Source organism: Mauremys mutica, chromosome 3 (genome assembly GCF_020497125.1).
Source record: "Mauremys mutica isolate MM-2020 ecotype Southern chromosome 3, ASM2049712v1, whole genome shotgun sequence".
NCBI lineage: Eukaryota > Metazoa > Chordata > Testudines > Geoemydidae > Mauremys > Mauremys mutica.
This window is the reverse complement of record NC_059074.1, coordinates 143,365,074-143,378,035: the sequence shown is the minus strand read 5'-3', so window position 1 is coordinate 143,378,035 and position 12,962 is coordinate 143,365,074.

Below are 12,962 nucleotides of genomic sequence, written 5' to 3'. Positions count from 1 at the left end.
TCCCACACAGTCATGAATGCTGCCTTGACACCACATGCAGCGATCATATCCATGTTTCTTATTTCTATACCGTTGTCTTCTTAGTCTCCTCAGAGGGATGTAAGTATATGTAATCTACAATGTCCAGTACAGATGGTAAGTTTGCTGTGGCATAGAATTCTTATTCCATAGACAGACTTGTCTGATTTGTGGATCATAGCATTTTGAAGTCCTCCAAGCATAGCGGCAGCAGACTGGCTGATGCCCACTGAGTGCACTATGAACCTCTGAAGGAACCCTGTATCCTATCAAGGAACCAAGTGCTGTGCTGACTCTTGGACAAAGATTACATGGCTCTGCTAGGTCATTCTAAATGCTCCATCAGTTCCTCACACATATGCAAGACAGCTGAAGGTGTGATCCTGTATCTCTGAAGGACCTATGCATCAGTGAGATGAAAGAAGGTCCTTTGAGGCTCTTAGATGCTGTAAGAAGGATAACGGCATCTCTTGTTCTAAGTTTCTTTCTCCTCCTTGCCCACTGCTTCCTTTCTCTCACTTGCTCCATTATGTACAACTCCACAATGGTCAGAGCCCATAGTGCAGCCTCTTCCCAAATGTTGTGCCCAATCCCACAATGACTCCTTTCCCCCAAATTTTAGTACGCATATCCCCTAGCCCTTACCCCTCCTTGCCAGCCCCTAATCCTGTATCCTTACAAAATTTCATTAATCAATATTGTCTAACTCCTGCTCTAGTCCCTGCTCTCCTTTGTCTGAAATGCGCCTGTAGGCTTTACACTGTGTGCTGCCTGTTTTTAAGGCTACAGAGCAGCAAGTGAGGGGCTTCTGAACACAGGAGCTTGCATACTAGGTCAGACCATGGTCCATCTTCCCCAGTATCCTATTTCCAATAGTGGCCCATGCCAGAGATTCAGGGGAGTGTACAAAACAGGGTAACTATGGAGTGAATCACCCACCTTCCACTTCTGGCTCAAGATTTAGGATTGCTCTGAGCATGGGGTTACATCCCTGATCATCTTGGCTGATAGCAATTGATGGACCTACCCTCCATGAACCTAGCTAATTTTTTTAATACAGTCATTTTTTTGACCATCACAATATCCCATGGCAATGAGTTCCACAGGTTAGTTTTGTGCTGTGGGAAAATATGCTTCTTATTTATATTAAACCTGCTCTTTATTAATTTAAATCAGGTGACCTCTAGTTTTTGCATGTGTGTGAAAAGGAAAACACTTCTGTATTCTCTTTTTCCATATCATTCATGATAGTATAGACCTCTATCATATTCCACTAAATCATCTGTTTATAAGATTAACAGCCCTAATCCTTTTCCACATATGGAAGCTGTTCCACACCCTTGATCATCTTTGTTGCCTTTCTCCAAACCTTTTCCAGTTCCACTATATCCTTTTAAAAATGGGGCAACTAGAACTGGACACCGTATTCAAGATGCGGCCGTACCATGGATTTATATGGTGGCATTATGATATTTTATCTTATATTATATCCCTTTCCTAATAGTTCCTAAGACACTGTTAGCATTTTTGACCACTGCTGTGCATTGAGGGGAAGTTTTCAGAGAACCATCAACAATGACTCCAAGATCTTTCTTGGGTGATAACAGCTAATTTAGATCCCATCATTGTATATGAATAGTTGGGATTATTTTTTCCAGCGTTACTCCTGGGGGGATTCTGTGTGACTGTGCACCCAGACAAAATGCCCCCTCCCTGCAGAATTCCTGTGCTTCCCTGCAGAAAACAGCAGGGAAGCTGTACAGGGGGTGGAGGTGACCATGGATGCAGTTTTTTGGGGGGATTGCACCCTCCAAACAGACGAGACATGGGAGGACACGCAGGGTTAGGTGCCATGACCCTCTCCCACACCCAGACCCCCAACCAGCTGAGCCTTGACCCCCACCCAATCAAGCCCCACTCCCCTGGCACCTGGACCCCCCCATTGTGCCCCCCACACCCAGACCTTCCCCACCTAGCCCCATCTCACCACACCCAGACCCCATCCCCTCACTGAGCCCCAACCACCTTCACCTGGATCCCCTGCAGAGTCTCATTGCCCCTGCACCCGGAACCTCCCAATGAGCCCCTGTGCATCCAGATCTCCCACTGAGCTGCTCGCACCCAGATTGACCCACACAGAAACCTCTCGCCCCACACCTGAATCGCCCCACACTAAACCCTTCCACACTTGGATCCTGCTGGGCAGTCTGCCCACCCACACCTGGTGCACCTGGCACAGAGGGGTAGGGCCCTGGGTATTTCTGGGGCAGACCCAGTCCTTGCACTGTGTCAGGGTCAGGTGCAGCCTCACTGCCGAGTCCCTGTACCAGGGGATGTGGAAGCTTCAGGGTGATCTCCTACCTCGATGCAGCCAGTGGCCTGTGCTCCCCACTGAAAAGCTGGAGCCACATTTATTTATTGACAAATAAAATTTGCAGAATTTTGCCGAATTTTAAAATACTATGAGCATAATTTTTAATTTTTTTGGCACAGAATTCGCTCAGGAGTACAACACACTCTTCTTAATGCTGAATTTCAGCTGCCATTTTGTTACCCGGTTTTGTGAGATCCCTCTAACTTCTCACAGTCTACTTTGGTTTTAATTATCTTAAATAATTTTGTATCATCTGCAAACTTTGCCACTTCACTGTTCACCCCCTTTTCCAGATCATTAATGGATATGGCAAATAGCACAGCTCCCAGTACACAGCTCCAAAAAACACAAACACGTTCACCAATTCCAGCCATTACTCTGTATACCCGCACCTGGGATATAATGTAATGCCCTATAGCATGCAGAGGACGGAAGAGATTTAGTCTATCAATATTGACTTTGAAGCTTGCCGGCTCCAGCAATTAATATTATAAACTTGTCAGCAGGCAACATGTTGTTGCAGAATTCTTCCACAAGTACTTGTTGTGTCCTTTGAACAAAATGTGTTTAAGAGGGGTGGAAGTTAACGATCTATGAGATACTTTAAAACTATATGCTTAAATAAGCACACACTATGTTTTCCTATTTATTTTTTAGTTAATAGTGGCTTTTTTTCTGCGTGATGGAATATGAAGATTTGTAACAATGAGTGTTCTCTTTTGGAATCTCACATTTAAACCTTTGCAGCATGAATCTCCACTGCCTTGAGACTTGTGCAGTCTTTTACATGGCTGCAAAGTGAGCGGAAAGGAAACAAAGTAGCACTTTACAGCGGGTTTGCACAACAGTAAATGACTACACAAGACGGAAGGCTGTGGAGGACAAGCCCCTGAGGATATCACAACTTTTGGGGCCTGATTCTGATCTCACTTACACAGGTGTAACTTTACTGACTTCTTTGGAAAATCTCCTGATTTATACCTGAGATGAGAATCTAAAGCCTGATCCATGTTCCACTGAAAGAAATGAAAAGACTTCCACTGACTTCAATGGGCTACGAACCAGGCCCACATTCAATCTCTTGCAGTGTAAAGCTAATAGCAAAAAGAACGTAAAATTGTTTGGCCATAAGTCAATGTACTGAAAGTTACTACCTAGATCTTATTGTCAATTAAAGTTTCGAATGAAATAGGGGAGAGCTCGCCTTATTGCAAAGAGCATTTAATTCAGAAAAAAAGATGACTTTCTATTGATTTTAGCTGAATATGTGGCAAAATGCAAACAAATGCAGGTTTATGTTTTTGAGAATTCCTATCAGACATATTAGCTATAGTTTATGTCTTTTAATTTATCTGTGTTTTGTATGGCTTTCAGATTATTGGCAAGGAGACCTCTGTTGTATAATAAAACAGAATGAGATCTAACCTATGAAGGTATCTTTAATTCAAGGAAATATTTTGAATCCGACACTTGAAAATGGATAGTGTTTCAGTTAGAAAGCGAGAAGATTAAATATCTATTCACTTTTTTTATTATTGCGTTTAAGTGTCTTTATGATTTTGATGCTTTAAGGATTATGCTGTCAGAAAAAAAAATGGCTAGTTCATCTTTGGTGAACTGGTTCGCTTCTCTCCTAAATGACACTTACTGCAGAGTTCTCATTTCAGGAGGAAAAAAAGTTTTATGCTTGGATTAGCACTTAAAAAGAACTTTGCAACATATAAAATAGTCATAAAAAGAATGAATCTAATATTTTGTGACACAAGGGCCTTCATCATTTTCAGCACGTTATGATTCATTTCCTCTTCACTGTCAGTACAATGCCCCACCTGCAGCACTTTTGCCGTGGCTTGATGAGGCTGCATGTACAAATCAGAGCTGTGCAAAACCTACTGTCAGATCAGGCTAATGACTTTCACAGAACTGCAGTACAGGAAGGGTAGGGATTTGGGGTCTGATTCCCTTGGGGTAGACTCAGGGTACGTCTCCACTGAAACAACAACAACAACAAAACAATAACAGCCTGCGGTGGTGAGTCTCAGAGCCTGGGCTTTGGGCTTATGCTATGGGGCTAAAAATAGCAGCATAGCTGTTTGGGCTCAGCCTGAGCAGGAAAGTCTACAGTGCTATGTTTTGCCCCATAGTGCCAACCCAAGTCAGTTGACCAGGGCTCTGGGACTCACGGATCCATTTATTTTTTTGCAGTGAAGACATACCTTAAGATACCCAGGCTTCTGCTATGGCACTAAAAGTAGCTGTGTAGACATTCTAGCTTGGGCTGGAGCTCAGGCTCTGAAGCATGTGGAAGGGGGCGGGCCATAGCTGGAACATCTACACTGTTATTTTTAATGCCATAGCGTGAGCCTGAGTCTGTAGACTGGAGTTCTGAGACTTACTGCCATGGGTCTGGGTTTGGATTTTTTTTGCCAAGCAGACATGCCCTAAAGCCCCCTTGCACCATTCTCACAGTGTGCAGAGGTGGGGCTTTACAGTGGGTGTAAAAAAGACTCCTTTACACTGCCAGGGCAGTATAGAGAGGCTTTAGTGTAAATGAGAATGAGGCCCTTCTGTTTTAAATGCTTGAAGTGACAGAAGAATCGAGGGCCAGGTTGTTTACACCAGTATAAATCATGAGTAACTCTATTGAGATCAATGATGTAAAACCAGTGATAGAGAGAGGAGAATCAATCCGAACACATCTATTTTTTTAGTTTCTCTGTTGGTGAATAATCCATTTTTATTCTGGCATAGGGTAGGAGGGTTGTAGCTGCTGGGTTAACAATGGTTTCAAAAGGATAGAGCCATTATCTGGCCTTTTTGAAATCCAGTCTGGAGGATGCACTCTCATATTTTCTCTTTATTAAAAGAATTTCAGAAGCAATAGCAATCACATTGTTTGCAGAGATGGGAAATTACATATAGATCTACCCCAAATTTTGTGGCAGAAGGTTATAATTTCCCCAACCTCACGCTCAAATAGACTATGGATCAGATCCTCAGTTGGCATAAATTGGCGCAGGTCTACTGACTTCCAGCTGAGGAGCAGTCCTTATACTATTTTCTCCAGATGTTCCTGTTTTCTGTGCTATTATATATCAGTGCACATAGTTCAGTGGTTTGAGCAGTGGCCTGTTAAACCCAGAGTTGTGAGTTCAATCGGTGAAGGGGCCATTTAGGGACCTGGGGTAAAAATCTGTCTGGGGATTGGTCCTGCTTTGAGCAGCAGATTGGACTAGATGACCTCCTGAGGTCCTTTCCAACCCTGATTATCTATGATAATAGGCCTGATTTCAGTTTGTTCTGTAGTAATGACAATATATATTTAGGCCCAGAAAGATTAGCTTTTTATCAGTAAATGCTGGCATACATCAAGTTCACTGCACACACAAACTGATGAAAAGATAATTCCATTCATAAAAATCAAAATTTACAGATGGCAAAGTTGAAAAAAATGCTGCTTGAGAACTTCTTAGAATCCCATGTAAATGTGCATAAACCATGATGTAATGCCAGTGTTAGCAGAACTGGAGCACAGTACCATTTATTGTCTGATCTGCCAGTGATTTCATGCAACTGTGCCAATTTAAATTTAAAAATCAGAAAAATTCTTAAAAGAAAACATCAATATTATCCATCATCATTAAAAAATAAATATTTAATTCTGCCAAGCCTATACATCTTTAGGACATACCTGAAAAGACTCTGCAATGTTTATTTGTCTTCGTGATTTTCCAAAGTAATGTTAAAGTACTTTTGGACTTGTATTAAGTGGACATTCTGAGCAGGAATGTTGAGGAGATTAAAATGCTTTTCAGCCTTCTTAACACAGCCCGTCAAATGCAAATACAAGCTTGCTTTTCTGTAAACAAACTGTCATTCTGTTTTATGATGATACCTCCATTTATTGTCAGGAAAAAATGACAATAACAGAAGTTCTACTACTATCTGTTTACAATTGTCATGAGCTTGGTTCTGAAGAGATGCAGATATGAATTGTGCAGATTTGCTGGGGGGAACAAAACAGCATAGCAAAAAGGAAGAGCTATTTACCAGTAATGGTGTTTTTCATTATCCTTCTCTTGAGCTAGCCAGAATCATATCAATCTACCATAAGCAGAAGCTAGTGTCATTCATAGGTGTTTATGGTCTAGTCTCAGCAGAGGGTACTGTCATAGGGTGCTCTACTCACTGCTGGAGCACCTCCTTCTGGCCACATCTGGGGATTAGCTCTGCCAGTCTGATGTCCCTTCCTGCAGTGGCTCTCTCTGTCTCTCACCCTTGCTGTCTTTGGACTTGACTGCTTCCATTTAGTCGCTTGGCCGTCCGAGTCCAGCCAGATCACTGTAGCTTTCCCCTTCTGGATGTGGTGCGTGTATCGAAGTTCCTCGGGACCCACTCTCCAGGCAGTCTTCCCTTTCCCTGCCCCTTAATGTTGCCACTTCCTCAGTGGCTGGTAGGGGAACCCAGGCCCATGCTTTATACTGGGTTCTAACCCAGGGACCCTACAACAAGCAGTCAAGGTCTGAACAGTCCTAACCCTCAATACTGTATCCCTGGGATCAGTGCCGGCTCCAGCTTTTTTGCTGCCCCAAGTGGCAGAAAAAAAGAAAAGAAAAGAAAAGAAGAACCCGATCAAGCTGCTGCCGAAGTGCCACCAAGGAGCAAGACAGTGAGTGAAGGACTTGCTGCCAAATTGCCGCCAATCTAGAGCGGGCAGATTTTGCCACCGCCGAAGTGCTGCCGCCACCCAATCCAGACGTGCCGCCCTGACAAGGGACGCACTGCCGCCCCTTTCTATTGGCCACCCCAGGCACCTGCTTCCTTTGCTGGTGCCTGGAGCCGACCCTGCCTGGGATGCTTCCTACCTTGTCTCCTCTAATCCTGAGAGCAACTGCAGCCTCATTCTCAGCAGCCTCCTTCTAGTCTCACTTACTGGGCTTTATATGGGCCCTGTTCCTGTCCATCTGTATTTAATCTCTAGTAAGTCCTCCTTGCTCCCTGTCTCCTCCAGGGGCAGCCTAGGCAGTTAATTGGCCCATCTGGCCACCTTAACCCCATCAGGCCTTGTATGGGATAGACAGCCCTTCACAAGTACCTTTAATAATTTAACAATGAACAGTGCATGCTAGTCTACGAAGGAAATGCTAATTCACACTTTAGTCTTTAACAAAGAGCTCTAATTACATTCACAGAAATGGAATCACCCCAATGAATTATCTGACAGTTGGAAGGGGGTGGTGTAGAATTGACCCTTTCCATCCCACGTTTTCCAGCAGCAGTTGAAAATGGGAAATTGCTTTGGTGTGTTTGAAAGGGGAGATGCTCCAAAATCCTGTAGTGCAGCTGTTCGATGCACCTAACTCCCAATAAATTCAAAGGGAGATCTACATATGAAAGGACTATAAAATTAGGACTGTAGAATAAGAGTTATGCTTGTGGTCTTGGAAACAAAATTTGTTCCTGTGGCTTCTGAAACAGGAGCTCAAGGAGCTTATGAAGAGGTTGCTACTCTGGGAGTAGGAGAAAAAGGAAGGAATGGAGGAATTGGAAGAGAATGGAGATGGTGAGAGTGAAAGACAGATGGGGGAAGAGAAAGTGAAGAGAAAAGAGAAAATATTTAAGAAAAACAGGAATACTTAAAAAGTTTAGGAGCACTCTGAATCATCGAGTTACATTATATTTCCATCTGAGTTCCAGTTCCTATATAAATTACTCTGGATTTCCTCTTGTAGCTTGTGATGTCATCAGCAATCCTAGATTAATTATAGCCCTGTAATTCACAGCTGCATGTTACTAGTTCATCATAATTCTTGATGAATTTCCTGTTTATTCTACCAGAAACTAGCAATTTAAGGTTACCCTGTAAACAGTTTAAAAAAAACAACATGAAAAAATGGGTGTTGCCATTTTGGTATGGTAGGGCAACACCCATTTTTTTCATTTTCTCTGTGTATATATATCTTCCTACTGTATTTTCCACTGCATGCATCTGATGAAGTGGGTTTTAGCCCACAAAAGCTTATGCCCAAATAAATGTGTTAGTCTCTATGGTGCCACAAGTACTCCTAATTCTTTTTGTTTGGGTTCAGTGTTAGAAAAGTCTTTTAGAGTATGGAGTCTTTGTTGTATCTTCTGCATTGCCTTGGCACCATCAGGAAACATGAATTCTTCCCATCCTCCCCAAAAAGGTGCTGTATTATCAGCAAAAACCTGGGCTAGTGTTAGTCTGTATCTGCAAAAAGAACAGGAGTACTTGTGGCATCTTAGGCCTTGTCTACACTACAAGACTATTTCAAATCTACTTAAGTCGAATTTGTGGATTCGACCTTATGAAGTCGAATTTGTGTATCCACAGTAAATACACTAATTTGAATTTCTGAGTCCACAGTAACGGGGCTGGCGTCGACTTTGGAAGCGGTGCACTGTGGGAAGCTATCCCACAGTTCCCGCAGTCCCCGCTGCCCATTGGAATGCTGGGTAGAGCTCCCAATGCCTCCTGGGGGAAAAATGTGTCGAGGGTGCTTTTGGGTAACTGTTGTCATTGAACCGTCAATCACGTCCTCCCTCCCTGAAAGCTCCGGCGGGAAATCTGTTCGCGCCCTTCTCTTGTCGGTTACAGCGCGTACGCCACAGCACTGCGAGCATGGAGCCCGCTGCGATCATCGCTGCACTTATGGCCGTTGTCAACTCCTCGCACCTTATCGTCCACCTCTTCCACAGTCAGCTGCTGAGAAATCATGCGAGGAGGCTCCGGCAGCGCGGTGAGGACAGGAATTCACAGCGTGGCGCAGACCTCTCACAAAGCAGGTTACGCCGCGCCGTGGAGATCATGGTGGCAATGGGTCAAGTTCATGGTGTGGAACGGCGATTCTGGGCCCGGGAAACAAGCACGGACTGGTGGGACCGCATAGTGCTGCAGGTCTGGGATGAATCACAGTGGCTGCGAAACTTCAGGATGCGTAAGGGCACTTTCCTTGAACTCTGTGACTTGCTGTCCCCTGCCCTGAAGCGCCAGGACACCCGGATGCGAGCAGCCCTGAGTGTGCAGAAGCGAGTGGCCATAGCCCTCTGGAAACCTGCAACGCCAGACAGCTACCGGTCAGTAGCGAACCACTTTGGCGTGGGCAAATCTACCGTGGGGGTTGCTGTGATTCAAGTAGCCCACGCAATCGTTGAGCAACTTCTCTCAAAGGTAGTGACTCTCGGAAACGTCCAGGATATCATAGATGGCTTCGCCGCGATGGGATTCCCAAACTGCGGTGGGGCTATAGATGGGACTCACATCCCTATCCTGGCACCAGCCCACCAGGCCAGCGAGTACACTAACCGAAAGGGCTACTTTTCAATGGTGCTGCAAGCACTGGTAGACCATAGGGGACGTTTTACCAACATCTTCGTTGGGTGGGCGGGCAAGGTTCATGACGCGTGTGTGTTCAGGAACTCTGGTCTGTTTAAACGCCTCCAGGCAGGTACTTTCTTCCCGGACCACAAAATAACGGTTGGGGATGTGCAGATGCCTACAGTGATCCTCGGGGACCCAGCCTACCCGCTAATGCCCTGGCTCATGAAGCCCTATACAGGCGCCTTGGACAGAGAGAAGGAACTCTTCAACTACCGGCTGAGCAAGTGCAGAATGGTGGTGGAGTGTGCTTTCGGACATCTCAAGGGGAGATGGCGGAACTTACTGACTCACTCGGACATCAGCGAAAAGAATATCCCCGTAGTTATTGCTGCTTGCTGTGTGCTACACAATCTCTGTGAGAGCAAGGGCGAGACCTTTTTGTCCGGATGGGCGGTTGAGGCAAATCGCCTGGCTGCAGTTTACGCTCAGCCAGACACCCGTGCCGAGAGAATATGCCAGCGGGAAGCGCTGTGTATCCGGGAGGCTTTGAAAGCAAGTTTCCTCAGAGAGCAGGGTAACCTATGACTCTCCACTTGCTTTCAAGAGAAACTGACCCTGGGCCTGTGTCTGTATGTATCGATTTCGATCTGCGGTTACATACCCCGTTCTCCAAGTTTCCCCCACTTCCAAAGCACGTTTTAAAGCAAATTAATTGTAACACTCATTATTAATAAATCTTTGTTTTACTTTGCATTTCTGTTCAGGTGTTGAAACATGGACGCATACTGTGCTGGGCACGGTGTGCACTGATGTACAGACCGCTTGTTCCATAGAGGAATGACATCCTCCTGCTCCTGCATAGGTCTCTGGGGTGGGAGACGGTTGCAAGTGGTTGTGCATGGAGGGGAGGGTTTGCAGGAAGGGGTGGGTTTGCAGGAAGGGGCGAGTGGTGCCTTCTTTGGATAGGGGTTTGGATGACGGCAGTGGGCTGCGGGTTTGGGCGTAGGAAGGGGTGAGGGGTGTGGGGGAAGGGTGAGTATCTGTCCGTGGATGAGGGCTCTTATTGGGGCTCAGGGCAGCGGAGAGGCTCGTTGCTACGGTGGAAGTGCATGGTAAGGGCAGCGTGCCTTAACATTAAGGGGGTGGCAGGCGCTAGGACCCTGGACAAGCATACACATCACAGAATGACCCGGGGCAGCATACACCACACAGAGTGACCCTGGTGCCTACTGACTGCAGTGTGTGTGTGCCCTGCAGTTGATCATGCCCCCAAGTCTGTACCCTGGTAATGTAGGCTATACCGTGCAATTATAAATCCCCTCCCCCCCCCCTACACAAAAATCCTCTGACACGAAAGACGTGACCGAAACAGTGAATAACAGCAAACAGCTTTTAATAATCTAATACACACTGGGGGGATGAAACTTGGATTTGGGACTGGGTGAGCCTGTAAGGGAAGCACTTCTACAAATTTATAGCGTGAGAGGTGTGTGGTACATTAGCGCTATGTAGTGGTGCAGTGACAGTTCTCACGGCCCCTACCGCCCCGCCGTCTTGTACTTTTGGGTGAGGGGGGCAGGACTTCTTGGCGGGGGAGGGCGGTTGCAGATACACTGCAGGGGGGCTCTGTCCTCCTGCCTGCGGTCCTGCAGAACATCAACAAGGCGCCGGAGCGTGTCCGTTTGCTCCCTCATTAGCCCAAGCAGCGTTTGAGTCGCCTGCTGGTCTTCCTGCCGCCACCTGTCCTCCCGTTCGATGTGTGTGCGATGCTGTTGACATAGGGTCTCCCTCCACTGTCTCTGCTCTGCCGCCTCGGCTCTGGAGCAAGCCATCAGTTCCGCGAACATCTCGTCCCTAGTCTTTTTCTTTCGCCACCTAATCTGCCCCAGCCTCTGCGAGGGGGATGCCGGGGCAGTCCGGGAAAGAGCCGAAGCTGTGTGATGGGAAAAGTAACTGATTTCCTTGAACAGATACATGTTTGCGAACAGTGAACACAGTCTAGTCAGTTTCTCTGAACAAGACCATACAGGGCAACAAGTCTCACGAGATCTCAGGACAAGTTCGAGATTTCGGAATACGCTCTCATTGGCTGCGGCATTGCACAGGAGAGCGGACAAGTGGGGAGAGACAGCTGAATCCGTCTAGCAGACAGTCCTGGTAAGCCTTACAGTACATTCTGCTTATCAGTTAATGGATAGCTGTGCCCTCCCGCTAAAGGCAATCTGGAAATCATATACTCTGACCCTTTTCCAGCCACTCCCACCAGTGCACGGGAAAGATCAATGTATGCTTTTCCTATGTGGCCTACAACACGTGGCTGTTAAGCGAGGGTCATCGTTATGCAAAGTAAAAGTCAACCATTCACAACAGTAACAATACACTAATTGCCCTAATTAGATGCAGCATTTTATGAACGAGATCACCCTGATGCGGGTCCCTCGGAGTCACAAAGAGCGGATGCTAAGGGAAGCCCTGCAGAGACCAGGACCATATGCGGCCATGCTTGTGGAGGCGATGATTCCCATGTACATAAGGATGTCCTGGCGCGGAAGAGTGTGCTTCCACGGAGCACCCAACAAGGCACCTCTCCCCAGGAACCTCCTGCGGAGGCTTTTCGAGGACCTAAATGAGACCTTTCTTGAATTGTCCCTGGAGGATTATTGTTCAATCCCTATATGTGTGGACCTACTTTTCATATAGTTTTTCATTGAAAATTTTATATATAGTATTTCTATTTTTTTATACCTGTTTTATAAAAAATAAATGTTTACATGTTTATAGCACTTACCGCCTGATCCTTCCCCTGATTCAGAGTCCGGGTTAACGGCCGGGGAGGGTTGGTAGGGGATCTCTGTGAGGGTGATGAAGAGATCTTGGCTGTCAGGGAAAGCGGTATTGTGTTTGCTGTCGCCTGCGCCGTCCTCCACAGACCGTTCCTCATCTTCCACATCGGCGAACATTGAGGAGGAACTGTCCAGGTTCACTATGCCATCCACTGAGTCCACGGTCACTGGTGGGGCAGTGGTGGCAGACCCACCTAGAATGGCATGCAGTGCCTCGTAGAAGCGGCATGTCTGCGGCAGGGCTCCGGAGCGTCCGTTTGCCGCTCTGACTTTTTGGTAGCCTTGTCTCAGGTCCTTGATTTTCACGCGGCACTGCATTGCATCCCGGCTGTATCCTTTCTCTATCATTGCTTTGGAGACCTTCTCGAAGGTCTTTGCATTCCGC